We start from the raw sequence: 15,012 nt of genomic DNA, 5'->3' as shown, positions 1-15,012 counted from the left end.
CTTGGAAGTAACCAGAATGTCCTTCAATAGATTAATGGATAAACAAACTGCAGTATATAAAGATAATGTAATGTTCTTCAGCATTCAAAAGAATAGAGTTATCAAACTATGAAGACATGGGGGAAACCGAAATGCATACCGAATTTTTACCAAGTGAAATAAGTCACTCTGAAAAGTCTACATATCATATGATTTCAGTTATATGACATTCTGGAAAAGACAAAACCAGGAAGACAATAAAGAGATCACCGGCGGCCAGGATTGGGAGGGGTGGGGAGAGATGAATAGGCCAAGCAAAGGTGATGTTTAGGGCACTGAAACCATGTGAGATGATGACAGTGTAAACACTTATACATATACCCAAACCCATAGAATGTACAATACTAACAGTGAGCCTGTGGGTAAACTATTGACTTGGGGTTTATGGGATTATGAGGTGTCCATATAGGCTTCTTCCTGGTAAAAAAGTGTATAATTCTGAGTGTGAGTGATGTTGATAGTAGGAGTATAGGGGAAACCTCTGTACCTTCCTCTCAATTTTGTTGTAAACCTAAAACTTCTCTGAAGACTTTATTCAGAAGATTTTTTAAAACCCAAGCAATTAGTAAATTGATTACCTATGTTGTACTTGCCACTTTCATAAGTGCTAAAAGCCTCTAAAAGAATAAGATGAACACTATTCAAAAGTCATTTACATTTTATTAGTTGCAAAAATAATATGATTAATATATAAAAATGTAATTTAATACATTTAATAATACATACTTGAATAAAATGTAAGTGGTAAGATACTTTCTTTTTCAAAGTTAATTGAAAAAAGTAATAATCAACAAAAATTTTAAGAATGATCTAACACTAAAAAAATGAGAAGCCCACATGAATACTCCTATAATCATACCTCTGACTTTGGAAAAGAAACTAAAGTATCTTGGGATAATAAATATTCTTTCAGGTTTTACACAGAAAATATTGACTTTTTCTTCCTGATGTCCTTTTGCTATATCTTCTTATGACTTCTTTCTTTGTTAAACAGAAGATCCACAGTGTATTTGAGGCCAGTTTCCTGTAAGGATTTTTTTTTCCTTTACTTTTTCTGTAATGTTGAAAAAATGGATTTATTATGCAGAGACATTTTAAGAGTTTACTATTAATCAAATTGAATTTTAAAAACTTAAACTTACATAAGCTCATAACGTAAAAACAAAACAAAACAACTACTCCATACCAAATCAATAATGAACATACTTCCTTTTAGAAAGTAAAATAAACAGAGATTCCAAATCTCAAACTCAATTACTAGAAAAAACAAAATGAATTCTAATTTATTTGGGGAGCACTTAGAATATTTTTACTCAAACAATGAACAAATAAGTTAGCTTTCCAATTCCTACAAGACTTATGTACCTAAATTATTCATAGAAAATTAAATATGTGTTCTAAGCAAAATACTCCCTTCTTACACAAGGGATGGCATAAAAATAATTAACCTTTATTTGAGACTTTAACTTGAATTTTTGAATATATAATATGTTCCATTTGGAACACAAATGTTTTGATGGGCCACTCTGGCAGCAAGAAAACAATCACATCCATTTCCTTCTGCAAGAATTCATAAATAAAATAATTTCTTTTAAGAAACAAAACTGCACAGTTTCATAAGAAAATAGAAAATTATCTTAAAATCAAAATAACTTCCCATATTCTTGTATTGTATATGTGATATTTGTGATTGGACTATGAAGGAAGGAAAATATAGTGGATCATAAAAGGTATCATTCTTAAGTATGATTATTTCTAATCTTTTGTAGCAGGGTTTATAGAACTACAGTGAGCTAGAATCCAGGAATTGACTATGTCCCAGTGGTAGTACTGATCAGCTACTAAGTAGATGCGGGTTGGGTTGTTACTATTTCTAGACTTCAATTTCTTCACACATCATTCAGCTATCAGTAAAACCTTCTAAAGACATTAAGAGCAGCTATCAAGTAATTCTTCTTCATACTGTTGAAAAGGGAAGTATATTGTTCAATTGGATTAGATTTGCATTTAAAAATACATTTATTTAATGAAATATAGGCACAGGGTTCTACTTAAGTAGATATAATTGGTCAGAGTTAATCAAAATTTTGTGGCAATATACGCTAAAGGAATCCAGAATGGCATATACCTAGAAACCCGGTATTATTATAGTTTTGGCACCATTATTGAAAAATAATTCCTAAAATGAAGTTAATCGATAAGTTGAATTTGCCAAAATAATATACAACATGCCTTGGACAGAAGGATGTGGAAATAATGCAGCGATACTTTGTTATATTGCATATACCAATAAAATCTGAAAAAGCCCACACAAATTTTCAGAGCTACCATTTGATATCTACAGCCTATACACATTTCGTATGATCTTAGTAGATTAATTTGCTTAAGCAGAGAAAATTTAATTGTGGGCACTCAATGAAACTAGCTTGCAATGTGTTGAGCTGGAAATAAATGACTATATGTTTTTGAAGCTCAAATATTTGTATGCCGCGTTACTGGCTTTATTTACTAAAGACTAATAAATAATATCCTATCTTAATGGGATCCTAGTTGTTAAATTAGATTTAAAATCTATCTGTTTCCAGAATTTACAAGCAAGTCATTTGATTTTTTTGTTACTGTCTTGTACTAGACCATGCTAGCAGAAAGAGCAGTGTAGAGAAAACAGGCCTTCAGTCCCATTGGAGCATGAAGATCTCTGCACTTACAGTTATACATGTTATAGTAAGAATTCTTGATTTTTTTCATAACACAAAACATCAATTTATGATTTTATAATTCATAATAAAACTATCAAGGGGCTGAGTTTTCAATTTATAAGGAAACATGTTATTTATCTATAGAAAAGTCTACCCAAGTAGCCAAATTCTAATTGTAAGGGAATGTGGATGGTTTGAAATAAGAGAAAGTAGCTGTTACAAAGTTCAACGAAATTGCTTCTGCTTTTTGCAAGCAGTTATCACACTATAGTAGTTATTGAGCCATAATTGCATATACTTTTGTTTATCTATTGCATTTTTTATTTACCAGACCATGTATTTCATGAGGACCTTGTCTGTGTTTCCACTCAGGATTTCGGAGAGCCCTCAATATGTGAGCAATAAATATTTGTGGAATGAATAGATAAACAAATGACTGGCTAGTAATGTCTATCTATGCTCTTAGAGACTTTTTAAAGTAGTAATTGAAACTTTAACCGCCAAAAGAAAATAAATAAGATCATTTTTAAGAGTATTTTCAAGCTGGTAGAAAAATAGGAAACACATTTAACTCGCCTCTGTTTTCTTCACAATTGCATAAATGTGTATCATCTCTTTCCTGTAAGCTTGATTCTGGTTAATTGATTGATTGGTTGATTCTTCCTTCTGGTTGCAATTATGATTTACATATATATCTCTATGTATATAATAATAATATAAATAATTATGCATATATACATTGAACTTCTCAAGAATAAATTGCAACCAAGGAAAAGATTAAAGCCCAGGCACTGAAATTTAAAAATATTTCTTGAGCATTATTCACAACAGTCTTCAATAAAAGACTGCATTATAATCATACACAAATATGTATGGTTCTCTCTGCAAAAAGAAAAAAATGGATTCTCTCTTTTCTAAAGAAAAAAATGAATTTAGCCATCAACAGTTGGCCTGAAACTTTTACTTATCTTCTATGCTCTGCATGGTTGCAATGTCTTGCCAACTTCCAGTGAACAGAATTACATGGGTTTTTAAAAGCAAATAAATGAACGTAATCTTACACTAAGGGAAGAGGGAAGGTCAGAAAGAATTCTGTTGTATAAGCACTCAGTCTGTTTGCCATGTGGCATGTTTCCACTGTGATAAAGACGACTACCAAATTCTAAACTGATAGAAATGTTTTGTATGTGCCTGCAGCGTATTTCTGTGCCAGCACTCGGCAGCACATCTCGACCTGAAGTAGAAAAGCCCGCAGAGAGTGAGGCTGTGAAATCCCAAACCTTCATTTTCAGAAGAAGTTTTGCACTGGTAGCAATGTTTTCTTCAGTTGGAAAAACTACTCTCTGTATATTTGCTTCTTTGTGGGTGTATTTGCACACAGATACAGAACTTACACGACCCAGGCCAGACACAGGCATGTAGATGCCGCAGGCAAGCTAATAAATCAGCACTGCATCAAACCAACATGCTTTCACTATTTATTCTGTCTTCATGGAGAAGGAGGTCAACTTCTTTATAGGAGAAAAGGAGAGAAGGCAACTTGATCTCTGATCTCTTCCTAGGTGCTCGGTTTGTCCCTGTCCCATGTTATACTAAGCAAAGCGGTAATCCTGCAGTGAATGGTGCCCATTTTTAGGCAGGCAGTGTAGTATTGTTCTCTTGATACTTGATGACTTACCAGTTTTTTACTCATCTGTTTAAATAAATTATCAAAGAATTCCCACAACGTTATAGAAAAGTATCTACTAAGCATAATCTCTCTGTGTTTACATTTGCGTGATTTTTCAGCCCTTTCTTGAATGGTCTGATACCGAAATCAGGTCATGACCCACAGAGCTGTGCAGCCCACCCAGCCAAAAATGAGGTGGAAGCAACACTCAGGTTTCCATCGTTAACAACTTTATCACTTCAGCACCATCTGTCTTCATCCCCTTTCTCTTCCTCCTTTCTTCTGGAGCCTCCTGCCTGTCCTTTTCTGATTCCTCTCACTCTAACCTCCTTTGCCTTCTTGGCAAAAACCTCATATCGGCCATGTGTATATATTGGAGCAGGTGAGTAAGTATTTTCTCCTCAAATATCATCCATATTCAAATACTCCCTCTAGGTGCCTAAACAGCTTTGTTTCTTTTCAACTATACTGTAAAAATCTAAAGACAAGGGAGGACAGGATTTGGTGAGTGGTACAGAATGCCTATGGTCATACTGCCTACAGAGGTACTTAAGGGATTTAGTGGGTTTTTTTTAAATCACAATATTTCATTTCATGAGTTAAAAGTTTTACAGAGTATCAAGTTCAGTGACAAAGGCATAATTTATTTTAATGTGGCTAACTTAATTTCCAAACATAAATAAATGGAAGCTAGTTTTCATATATTTCTGCTAGACACCAGATGTTGGATTATAAGTGTATATAAATGAACATATACATAAGAACACATCCGTGTGAGCACACACACCGAGTGTACACACACAGTATGAACAATCTCTGGAAGCCAAAGGGATAACAAGCTTTGACAATATTACATATTGATCGCTTTCCCTGAGATACACAAATATACACATATGCACATTTACTCATAATCAGAAATCATACCTGAATAAATACTTTTTATTCTTTTTAGGTAACTAGGATAGGCTTAAAAGAACCTTTTATTTTGAAGTATAGACTCAAAGGAAGTTGCAAAACAGTAGAGACTGCAATATACTCTTTACCCACTTTCCCCCAAGAGTGGCATCTTACACAGCTGTAGTATAATTTTAAAACCAGGAAATGACATGTTTCTACTGAGTAGACAATAGTATTTTCACCATTTTTAAATCTGTATTTATTTGTGGAAATATAAAGTTCTTTGCAATTTTATCAAGTGTATGGATTTGTGTAACTGCCACCAAAATCAATATGTAGAGCCATCCCCTCACCACAGAACAATTCCAACATGCTGTGTCTTTGTATTCATATCCACAAACCCACCACACACACACTACCTGTTCCCTGGAAACCACTAATATGTTCTCCATCTTTATATATTTATCATTTTGAGAATGTCATATAAATGGAACAATACAGCTTGAACATTTTAAGACTGAGATTAAGATTGTACTTCTTCAGCATTCCTATTGTGTTCATATTTTTTATTTACTTTCTAATTGGATAGCTTGTTTTTCTTCTGTTGAGTTTGAAGAGTTCTTTATATACTCTAGATATAAAACTTTTATGTTAGATACATAGTTTGCATATATTTTACCTGGGTTCTGGCTTGATTTAAATCCACGTTACATAGGGCCTTTTGCATTACATGTTTTTAGTTTTGATCAAGTCTCATTTGTTAATTTTTTTCTTCTCTTGATTATATTTTCAGTATCACGTCTAAGAACTCTTCACCTATCAATGAGATTCACAGGATTCTTCTATTTTCTTCTGAAATTTTTATAATTTTATATTTTAATATTTAAACACAAAAATTATTTTGAATCAAGTTCTCTTTTCTGTTCTTTTAATCCGTAGGTCTTTTCCTCTGCCAATACCACAGTACCTTGATTACTGTAGTTAAATAACAAGTTTTAACATTTGGTAGAGTGATTTCCCCATTTATTCTTCTTTCTAAAATTTGTTTTAGTTATTCTAGTTACTTTAACTTTCTGTATGAATATTAGAATAAGCTTGCTTATGTGTATAAGAAATCTTGCAAGGATTTTGATAGGCCTTGATTTAAGCTTATATATTTATGTTGGAGAAGATTGACAACTTTACTGGATTGAGTTTTCTAACCCATTAACTCATTATCTGTCCTTACTTTTTTTGATTTTTTATTATTTCTTTCATCGGTATTTTGTGATTTATAGTGTATGGTTCCTTTATGTGTTTTGTTAGATTTGTAAGTCGGCATTTTGCTGTTTTTGGAGAAATTATAAAAGGTTTTGTGAGTTTAGTTTTGGTTTCTACTTGTGTGTTGCTAGTACGCTAGAAGCATGGTGGGGGCAGGGGGCTTTATCTCGTGCCTTGCTAACTCACTTACTGGTTCTGAAAGTGTTTTTTTGTTGTTTGTTTGTTCCTTCCTTATAATTTTCTATACTGACAATCAATCATGTCATCAGCAATAAAGTCTAAGGAGCAGTTGTATTTCCTCCCTTTCCTGTTCACATGTCTTTTATTTCCTTCCCTTATACATTATTGTGCTGGCTAACACTTTCAGTTTATTCTGAATGGTCAAAGGTATTATTGGTTTTTTTCCTTTGATTTTAGGGGAAACATTGTCTTTCATCACTACATATGATGTTCGCTGTAGTTTTATAGATGCTCTTGGTCAGATTGAGGAAGTTTCCTTATCTTAATTTGCTAGAAGCTTTTTATAAAATTATTTATCATAAATGGTTGTTTGTTGAATTTTGTCAAATAATTTCCTTGTATCAATTCCTATGAGCAATGGCTACATGCCAGTTACTAGAGGATGTGTTAGTTTGCTCCATCATTGAAACCACATTAGTACAACACCTGCAATAGCAGTCACCCTGTAGTGAAACTGACAAAAGTCCACTGTTGTTCTCTGAGATCCATCTGTCTTCTGCACAGACTAGATAGGAAATGTGATAGGAATTACCACTCCTACAACTTTCATGTCCATTATGGTGACACTAATGTCTAATGATCCCTCTAAGAATATGGTATTGCTTTTGGTTTACTATTTTCCTAGGTAAAGGTAGTTCTTGTGGCTTGATCCAACTTCATTACTTCCGTCATTATCCCAGAGCCTTTGAATCTGTTTCTATGCCTGTTTCCCAGATATCTGTCTGTATCAATTAAAAAGCTCAAGTTGTTATTTTTGATATAGTGCATCTCACCATGGGTCAAACTTTGGGTCTTACCTTTAGGGAACTGCTGAAATTTTGGTCTAGGCACTATGGGATAGACAAAGTGACCAATGAAAAAAAGCAGATTCCAGAAACAGTTTTCAGAATTTAATTTATGATAATTATGGTAGGATAGATTGGTAGCTGAAATAATGGAATTTTCAGTAAGTGATACAGAGATAATTGGTTAGTCATAAGAGAAAAACAAGGAAATGATGGGGGGAGAGAGGTGGAAAGATTGGATTCTTGCTTCATACATAATCAAGGATACTGTCCAGGCTGATTAAAGATCTAAATGTGAAAAGCAAAAATGGAAACTTTTACAAAGCAACATAGATTTTATTATTCTACTTTGGAAATGGGGAGAATTTCTTAAGTCACAAAAAAATGAATGAAGACAATAAAGAAATGGATTGAGAAATCTGACTAAGTTAACATAATCATTTCTGTTTATAAAAATTAAGAATGGGAAAAGACAAGCTGTGATGTGGGAAGAGAGAATTGCAACATATATTATCAGTAAAAGATTAGTATCCAGGATATAGAAAGAACACCTTTGAATCAATATGAAAAACTCAAGCAACTACATGGGGAAGTGGGTAAAAATTAATTCAAATGCACATGATAGGAAATATTCAGGGTGCATAATCATGAAAAGGTGTTATCTTTAATTAGTAATCAGAAAAATTTCAATTAGATATTATAATGTTAAGTGCATGTACACACATACACATGCACACACACAAATTAGCAAAAAAAATCAAGTGGGCAAGGATATGGAGCAAAGAAAATGGTATCCACTGCTGGTGGTAGTTAAAATTGAGTACAAGCTTTTTGGAAAACTGGCACTACCAATTAAGGATGAGGATTTCCATATATTATGGGCCAACAATTCCACTCTTAGATAGATATACATATGTTAAAGCATAAGACTGGATTACTGCATATGTGATCCAGGAGTCCTGTATAAAAGCTGTGGCAATGTTCATAATTTAAAAAAAGACTGAAAAATCCCCAAAAGAAGCAACAACCCAAATGCATATCATCAATACAATATACTAATGAATTACTTAATCAATTAATTTATTTGAGAGAGAAAGAGCACACATGTGGTGGGGGAGGGGCAAAGGGAGAGGGAGAGAGAGAAACCAGAGCAGATTCCAGGCTGAGTGTGGAGCCCTACACAGGGCTCAAGCTCATGATGCTGAGATGAGACCTGAGCCCAAACCAAGAGTGGATATGCTTAACCAACTGCTCCATCCATGCACCCCATAAATGATTTACTTTGTAATGACACATTGGATGCCATTGGTGAATTGGATGTCAGTGGTAAAAATAATAAAATCTGAGAGTATGACCATGGATAAATCTCAAAAAACATACTATAAAATGGAATAAGTCACAAAAGAATATGTGCAGAATAATCCCATTCGTTAAAAGTAAAAATAAAATAAAGGCAAATAATAGATTTTTAAGAAGTGCATAATAATATATTCACAATTTTTTCAGGATATATAATAACATTACAGAAAGATAAGGAAATGATTAACAAAATATTCAAGAGTGAAGCTTACCTCTTCGAAAGTGACTAAATCTGATCCATCCAGGCATCATTTTTACCAGCAAAATTCTATTTTTTAATTGAATAAGGGTAATACAGTGGTTATTTATTATTATTGCTTAAACTATACTTATAATTGCATACAGTATTTTTTACATGTGTTGAGTTTCCCAATAAAATAACATGAAATAGAAAAAAATGGTACTGCTCCATTTTATTTTACTTTAATCAGCTACTCTAGTCTTTTCTCTCTGATATGGATACACACGTACACACAACTCCCTTTTGCTTTTTGCTTCACGTTCTCCACAACTTAACTTTATGTTTGATGACCTTATGAACTAAATAAATAGAAGAATGTGTTTTTTTCTTCATACAATAGTTTTTTTTTTCAGCACAGTTGCATTTTAATCCTATTTCTTGTACTCTAAATATGATTCATACATTTGAATATTGTCAGAGCTTCCTGTGGAATGTGGAAGGAGGGGACAACCTAAAGATTTTAAAGTCAGTTTTAATTTTTAAAAAGCTTCTAGGAATTTTATAAAATCTGGAATTTTTAAGGATAAAATCAGCCTACCGTTTTTATTTATATGTCATCTTTATGTATCCATCTGCTTAATAAGCTGCTAGATAAGCTGCTTTTCATATCATTGTAACTGATATAAACCACATAATCAAATACTGAAAATACACAGGCATTTATCAGGAGAAAAATATGTCCTGTTCTCCTTTAGGAGTTAGATTTATTTTCTAATCATGAATTAACATCTTTCCTTGTAATTCATTGGATTTTATTGTAACTCTCCCTGGGTTGGGCCCCAAATAATCCTAAATCTATCACTCAGACTTAAATTGTGCTATGCCCCAGGTGAACATGTCCTAGCACACTGCCAAAGTTAATATCTGTCCAACTGGTCATGTACTTGCTGACCTTAGAAAAGTGCTTATCTGTGTGATATCAAGGATGATAGGAATAACAACTGTGATATTTGTTTAGAGTACTTTGTAGTTCACAATGGGATATAAAGTATATTATTATATCCCATCCTTGGACAAATAAATGACTGATGCTATTATTTTACAGATTAGGGAAGCAGGCTCAGAAAACTTAAGAGACATGCCAAAATTCCACAACATTTTAGTTTTGGGCGATAGCTCTTCATGATGTGTTTATCTTGTAAGCTAAGGCATTAACTGCTCTTTGGCTCTGGACTATCATTTCAAGAACATTTTTGTGTATAGAATAACTGTGTAAGATTAAGAGAGCGTCTCTTCCAGAGCAAAGGTCAGTTTGCTTACAGCCCATCATAAAAAAAATTTGGGTTCCTTTAGTTTGATATTTCTTAGCTGTGATGCAAACCTACTGTGTTGCCCATTCCTGTGGGATCTTTCACTTTGGTCCTTTCCAAATTGGGAACAAGGGGAACTGACATGAAAATGAAGCCACGGATAATGGAGTCCTTTGTCTCTAATATAGAAGTCTTGTGTTTTCTGCCAGCATCCATAAAGCTGGCCAACTGCTAGTTTGAAAGTATGGTAAAATCTCCGACCTGTCACAGTTCTTGAAAAGAAATTGTAAAGTAGAGGAGCCAAATACTTCTTTACTTTCATAGTTGAGTACACATTGTATATAGTACCATGAGCCCCAAGACCCCAAATCAATATATTCAGATCCCCAGGACCTTTTATTTTTGGCAAGATATGGGAGGATGCACGTTATTGCTTCCAAACTGAGCTAAGTATCTCATATAAACCACTTTGATTTTGGGTGTTTGTGTGTATAGGCTCTCTCTGGAAGGATACAACCAGCTGGTGGCAATGGTAGCATTCAGCAAAGGCAGCTACACACTTGAAGATGTGACGCAGTTTTCTTGTTAACCATACTTATATTTATACTTGATGAATACTGCTCTTTGCAGAAGGCCGTATACTATAACATTCAATAAAACCAAGCTCTCTAGGTTTATATTCTCAGCCAATTGACTATAATACATTTATCAGGTTACTTGAAATTAATTTCTATATGCTTCAACTTCCTTATTTGTAAAATTGTGCTATTATAGTAACCACCTTACAGGTTGTGAGGATTAAAGGAGCTACTACCTAAAATGTTTTAACATTGTGCCTTAGAATAAGAGTTCCACTGGGACGTCTGGGTGGCTCAGTGGTTGAGCATCTGCCTTTGGCTCAGGGCATGATCCCGGGGTCCCTGGATCAAGTCCCACATCGGGCTCCCTGCGAGGAACCTGCTTGTCCCTTTGCCTGTGTTTCTGCCTCTCTCTCTCTGTGTCTCTTATGAATAAATAAATAAAATCTTAAAAAAAGAATGAGTTCCAGTAAGTATTAGCAATAATGATTCAAAGTCATTTTTAAATGATTTTCACATTAATGTTCTCCTAAATTAATTTTAAATAACAGTATTTCTTTACATGAATCCAGGTTGCAACATAAAGTGAAATTACTGATAAATAAACAAACCTGTACAAACCAATGGCTTCTCCTTCGTGCTGAGATGCAAATGACGGATGGTAGAACCTACACGTTGACTATGTGCTGCTTGAGAAGAGGCACGAGAAGAGCACTGGATACACCACGATGGGCTGATCATGAGTAGATGCGGTAAAGAAATTGTGCAAGGGACTCTCAGCGTTGAAAACACAATATTTTCAGTGACAAATTTGTCCCTCAGATGAGCACTGGTCCAATAAATGGTTACTAATTAATCCCATTCCCTTGAGTTTCTTATTCACTCATTGATTCCTTAATTCAACAGCTATTGATTTAGCAGCTTCAACCTTTCTCCCAGGCTAGTGATGAAAAGAAATGTTAATCAATTAATACATGATCTGTGATAAGTATTATTATTATAACCATATAACACGTGAAGACTGAGGCTTAAAAATGTTGTCTACGTTGCTGAAAACCACACAGCTCAGTTTTCTTATTCGTCAAATGTTGATTTAAAATGTTACCAAATTTTTGAGGTTTAAGTGAGGTAATAATAGGAAATCACTTACTCCAGGGCTTTTGACACTGATCTCAGACACACCATCGTTCTTGAACAGTCTCCCAAATGCCAGGAATTAACTCAATCTAGTATTGCCTTTTTTTTTTAATAATAAGTAACAATACCACTTATGCAGATAATTGCCATATTCCTATAACATATCTGTTAATAAATTTTTCCTTTCCCTTAAGTGATGGAGCATCTCTGAAATTAAAATTCTAGAAGCTCAGCCTGGGCCCTGGCCTGGGGAGAATTCTCTCTTCATTGCATAATTACTAGCTGACTGTCCGTGTTGAGTCTTAAGACTCATTTTTTAATGTCTTAAGACCCCATTTTTTGATGACCTGTCTCCTTCTCAACTTGGTACATGTTAGCAAGGTGTGCTTACCAGGCATGAATTACAGTTGGGAACGATACAAAGTTTATCATAACCTAAGTCAAAAATGAGAGGCAATGCCATTGGAAGGTAAGTCAGGGGAATCCCTGGGTGGCTCAGCGCTTTGGTGCCTGCCTTGGGCCCAGGGCGCGATCCTGGAGTCCCGGGATCGAGTCCCACATCGGGCTCCCTGCGTGGAGCCTGCTTCTCCCTCTGCCTGGGTCTCTGCCTCTCTCTGTCTCTCTATCATGAATAAATAAATAAAATTCTAAAAAAAAAAAAAAGGAAGATAAGTCAGTTCTACAAAGACATTTCTTAAGCAGGAGATCTTGGAATTTCAAAAACTGTATCTTTTTAGATAATCCACCACATTTCTATTTGCCTAAATATTATAGGCATACAGAGGCAAAATTCTGATGGCTCCTGAGATTCCCAGCCACTGGTGTAAATCCACCACCTTCTCCCATCCCAGTCAGTTAAACTCTGATCTGGGTGCATCTGTGAAGGGGCTTTTCAGGAGTAACTAACAGGCCGAATTTGTTGGTTTTAAAGAGGGCAGGTACCATCTGAGACTCACCCAATCATGTGTGCTCTTAAAAGGATCTGGGCTGTTCCCAGTGACCGAGATTTTCTCAGGGAGAGGAATTCCACGTGCAGGAGCTCCACTGTTGCTGGTTTTGAGGAGGCCAGGGTCACATGACCTCTTGGAGATAACAGTGGCCTCCAGCTGACCGCCAGCAAGGAAATGGAGACCTGAGTCTAACAACCCCAAAGACCTGAGTCGGGTCATTCTGCTGCATCTGGCTTTCAAGCTTCAGCTGAGAATATGGCCACCGGTGTGAGACCCCGAGCAGGACCCCAGTCGCACTGCCCCGGGCTTGTCACCTGCAGAACTGCGAGCTGGGAAGGAAGCGTTGTGTCAAGCCGCCAAGTAATCGCACTTTCTTACTCAGCAATAGGAAAGTAATGCGCAGCCTGGCTGTGCTTGAAATGCAGCTTTATTGTACCATTTGCTGCTTCGAATTCTTTCTAATCTTCCCTCTTCTGCTGGGTAACTGGATCAATGGGAAAAACTCCAACGGGCTCTCTGACAGGTCACAAAGGTGGAGGACATCTCGAAGAGCTTGCACATGGGCATACACATAATAAATGTCCTTGCCAACATTTGGTAGAACAACATTTGTCTAAGTGTACATATCACCACAACGTTGAGCAGATAGCTAGCTGCTTACTTGCAACAGAATAAACAGCTTTTTATCCTCCTTGTTGCGAGCTCAGGAGCTCTACTTGGTCTTCTTTGGCACCGTTTACCATCTGGGAGTCTTACGTGTCTATAGGCAGTTATACCAGGCTGAGGCATTTCTGTCTACCCACGTACCACTCCAAGGTGAGTTTTCTTTAAACTTTCCATGACTGGGGCACCTGGTGGTTCAGTGGTTGGGCGCCTGCCTTCGGCCCAGGGCGTGACCCCGGGGTCCCAAGATCGAGTCCCACATCGAGTTCCCCGCATAGAGCCTGCTTCTCCCTCTGCCTGTCTCTCTCTGTGTGTGTCTCTCATGAATAAAAAAAATGAAATCTTAAAAATATATAAATAAATAAATAAATAAATAAATAAATAAATAAATAAATAAACTTTCTATGACATGACAATCTTTCATTTATTTCTCAGTTTCCAAGGCATTTCAACCACACTTCAAACTCTTCCCACCCTGGCAACAGCTCTGCTTCTTGGCAAATAATCAGCTGTTTAAAGTTGACACTGGGTTGTATAGGCTGCATTAACGTCTACCCCGAAACATCACTGTGATGATGCCACTGATGCCTGTGATCCCCAAAGTGAGAGGGATTCGCGTTTGTCATCCCCCTTAATAGAAAATTCTCTCCTGCACACCCCTCGTGGGTAGTTGTCTCTGTTGCTGTGGAGGAAGTGGCCCCAAGTGATTGCTGGCCCCAGTTCCAGCCCCACCCCCCCGCCTCCCGCAGTAAATAGTGCCTGTACTCTGGAATGACAGCACAGGTACCCCCTCGTAGTTTCTTGTGTTGGTGGCTTTAGCCATGCTATGTGAGGTGCTGTCTTGTAGTTTAATTTGTATTTCCTTGATATCAGTGATATTGAGCATCTTTTCATGCATCTGTTGGCCACCTGTATGTCTTCTTTGAAGAGCTGTCCATTCATGGCACCTGCCCATTTTTTCATTGGATTATTCATTTTTGGGGTGTTGAGTTTTGTAAGTTATTTGTATATTTTGGATATTAACCATTTGTCACATATGTCATTTTACAAATATCTTCTTCCATTCAGTAGGTTGCTTTTTAGTTTTATTGATGGTTTCCTTCACTGTACAGAAGCTTTTTATTTTGATGTAGTCCCAATAGTTTATTTTTGCTTTTGTTTCCCTTGCCTCAGGAGACATACCCAGAAAGAAGCATCTATGGCTGATGTCAAAGAGATTACTGCCTGTGTTCTCCTCTAGGATTT

At 35.8% G+C, this 15,012-nt stretch overlaps 1 protein-coding gene across 1 annotated transcript in view; it reads left to right on the top strand.

Moving 5' to 3' along the window:
• The window catches only part of LOC140613243 (uncharacterized), a 75,382-nt gene extending 63,532 nt beyond the window's left edge, over positions 1-11,850 (top strand). The window contains exon 6 of the mRNA XM_072791796.1: positions 11,590-11,850. The gene's annotated coding sequence lies outside the window, so the exon portion shown is untranslated. The remainder of the gene's footprint in view (positions 1-11,589) is intronic.
• Positions 11,851-15,012: the final 3,162 nt, after the last annotated feature.

Source organism: Canis lupus, chromosome 21 (genome assembly GCF_048164855.1).
Source record: "Canis lupus baileyi chromosome 21, mCanLup2.hap1, whole genome shotgun sequence".
Taxonomy (NCBI): Eukaryota; Metazoa; Chordata; class Mammalia; order Carnivora; family Canidae; genus Canis; species Canis lupus.
The sequence above is the reverse complement of the archived record's forward strand: the minus strand, read 5'-3'. Positions and strand labels throughout refer to the sequence as shown.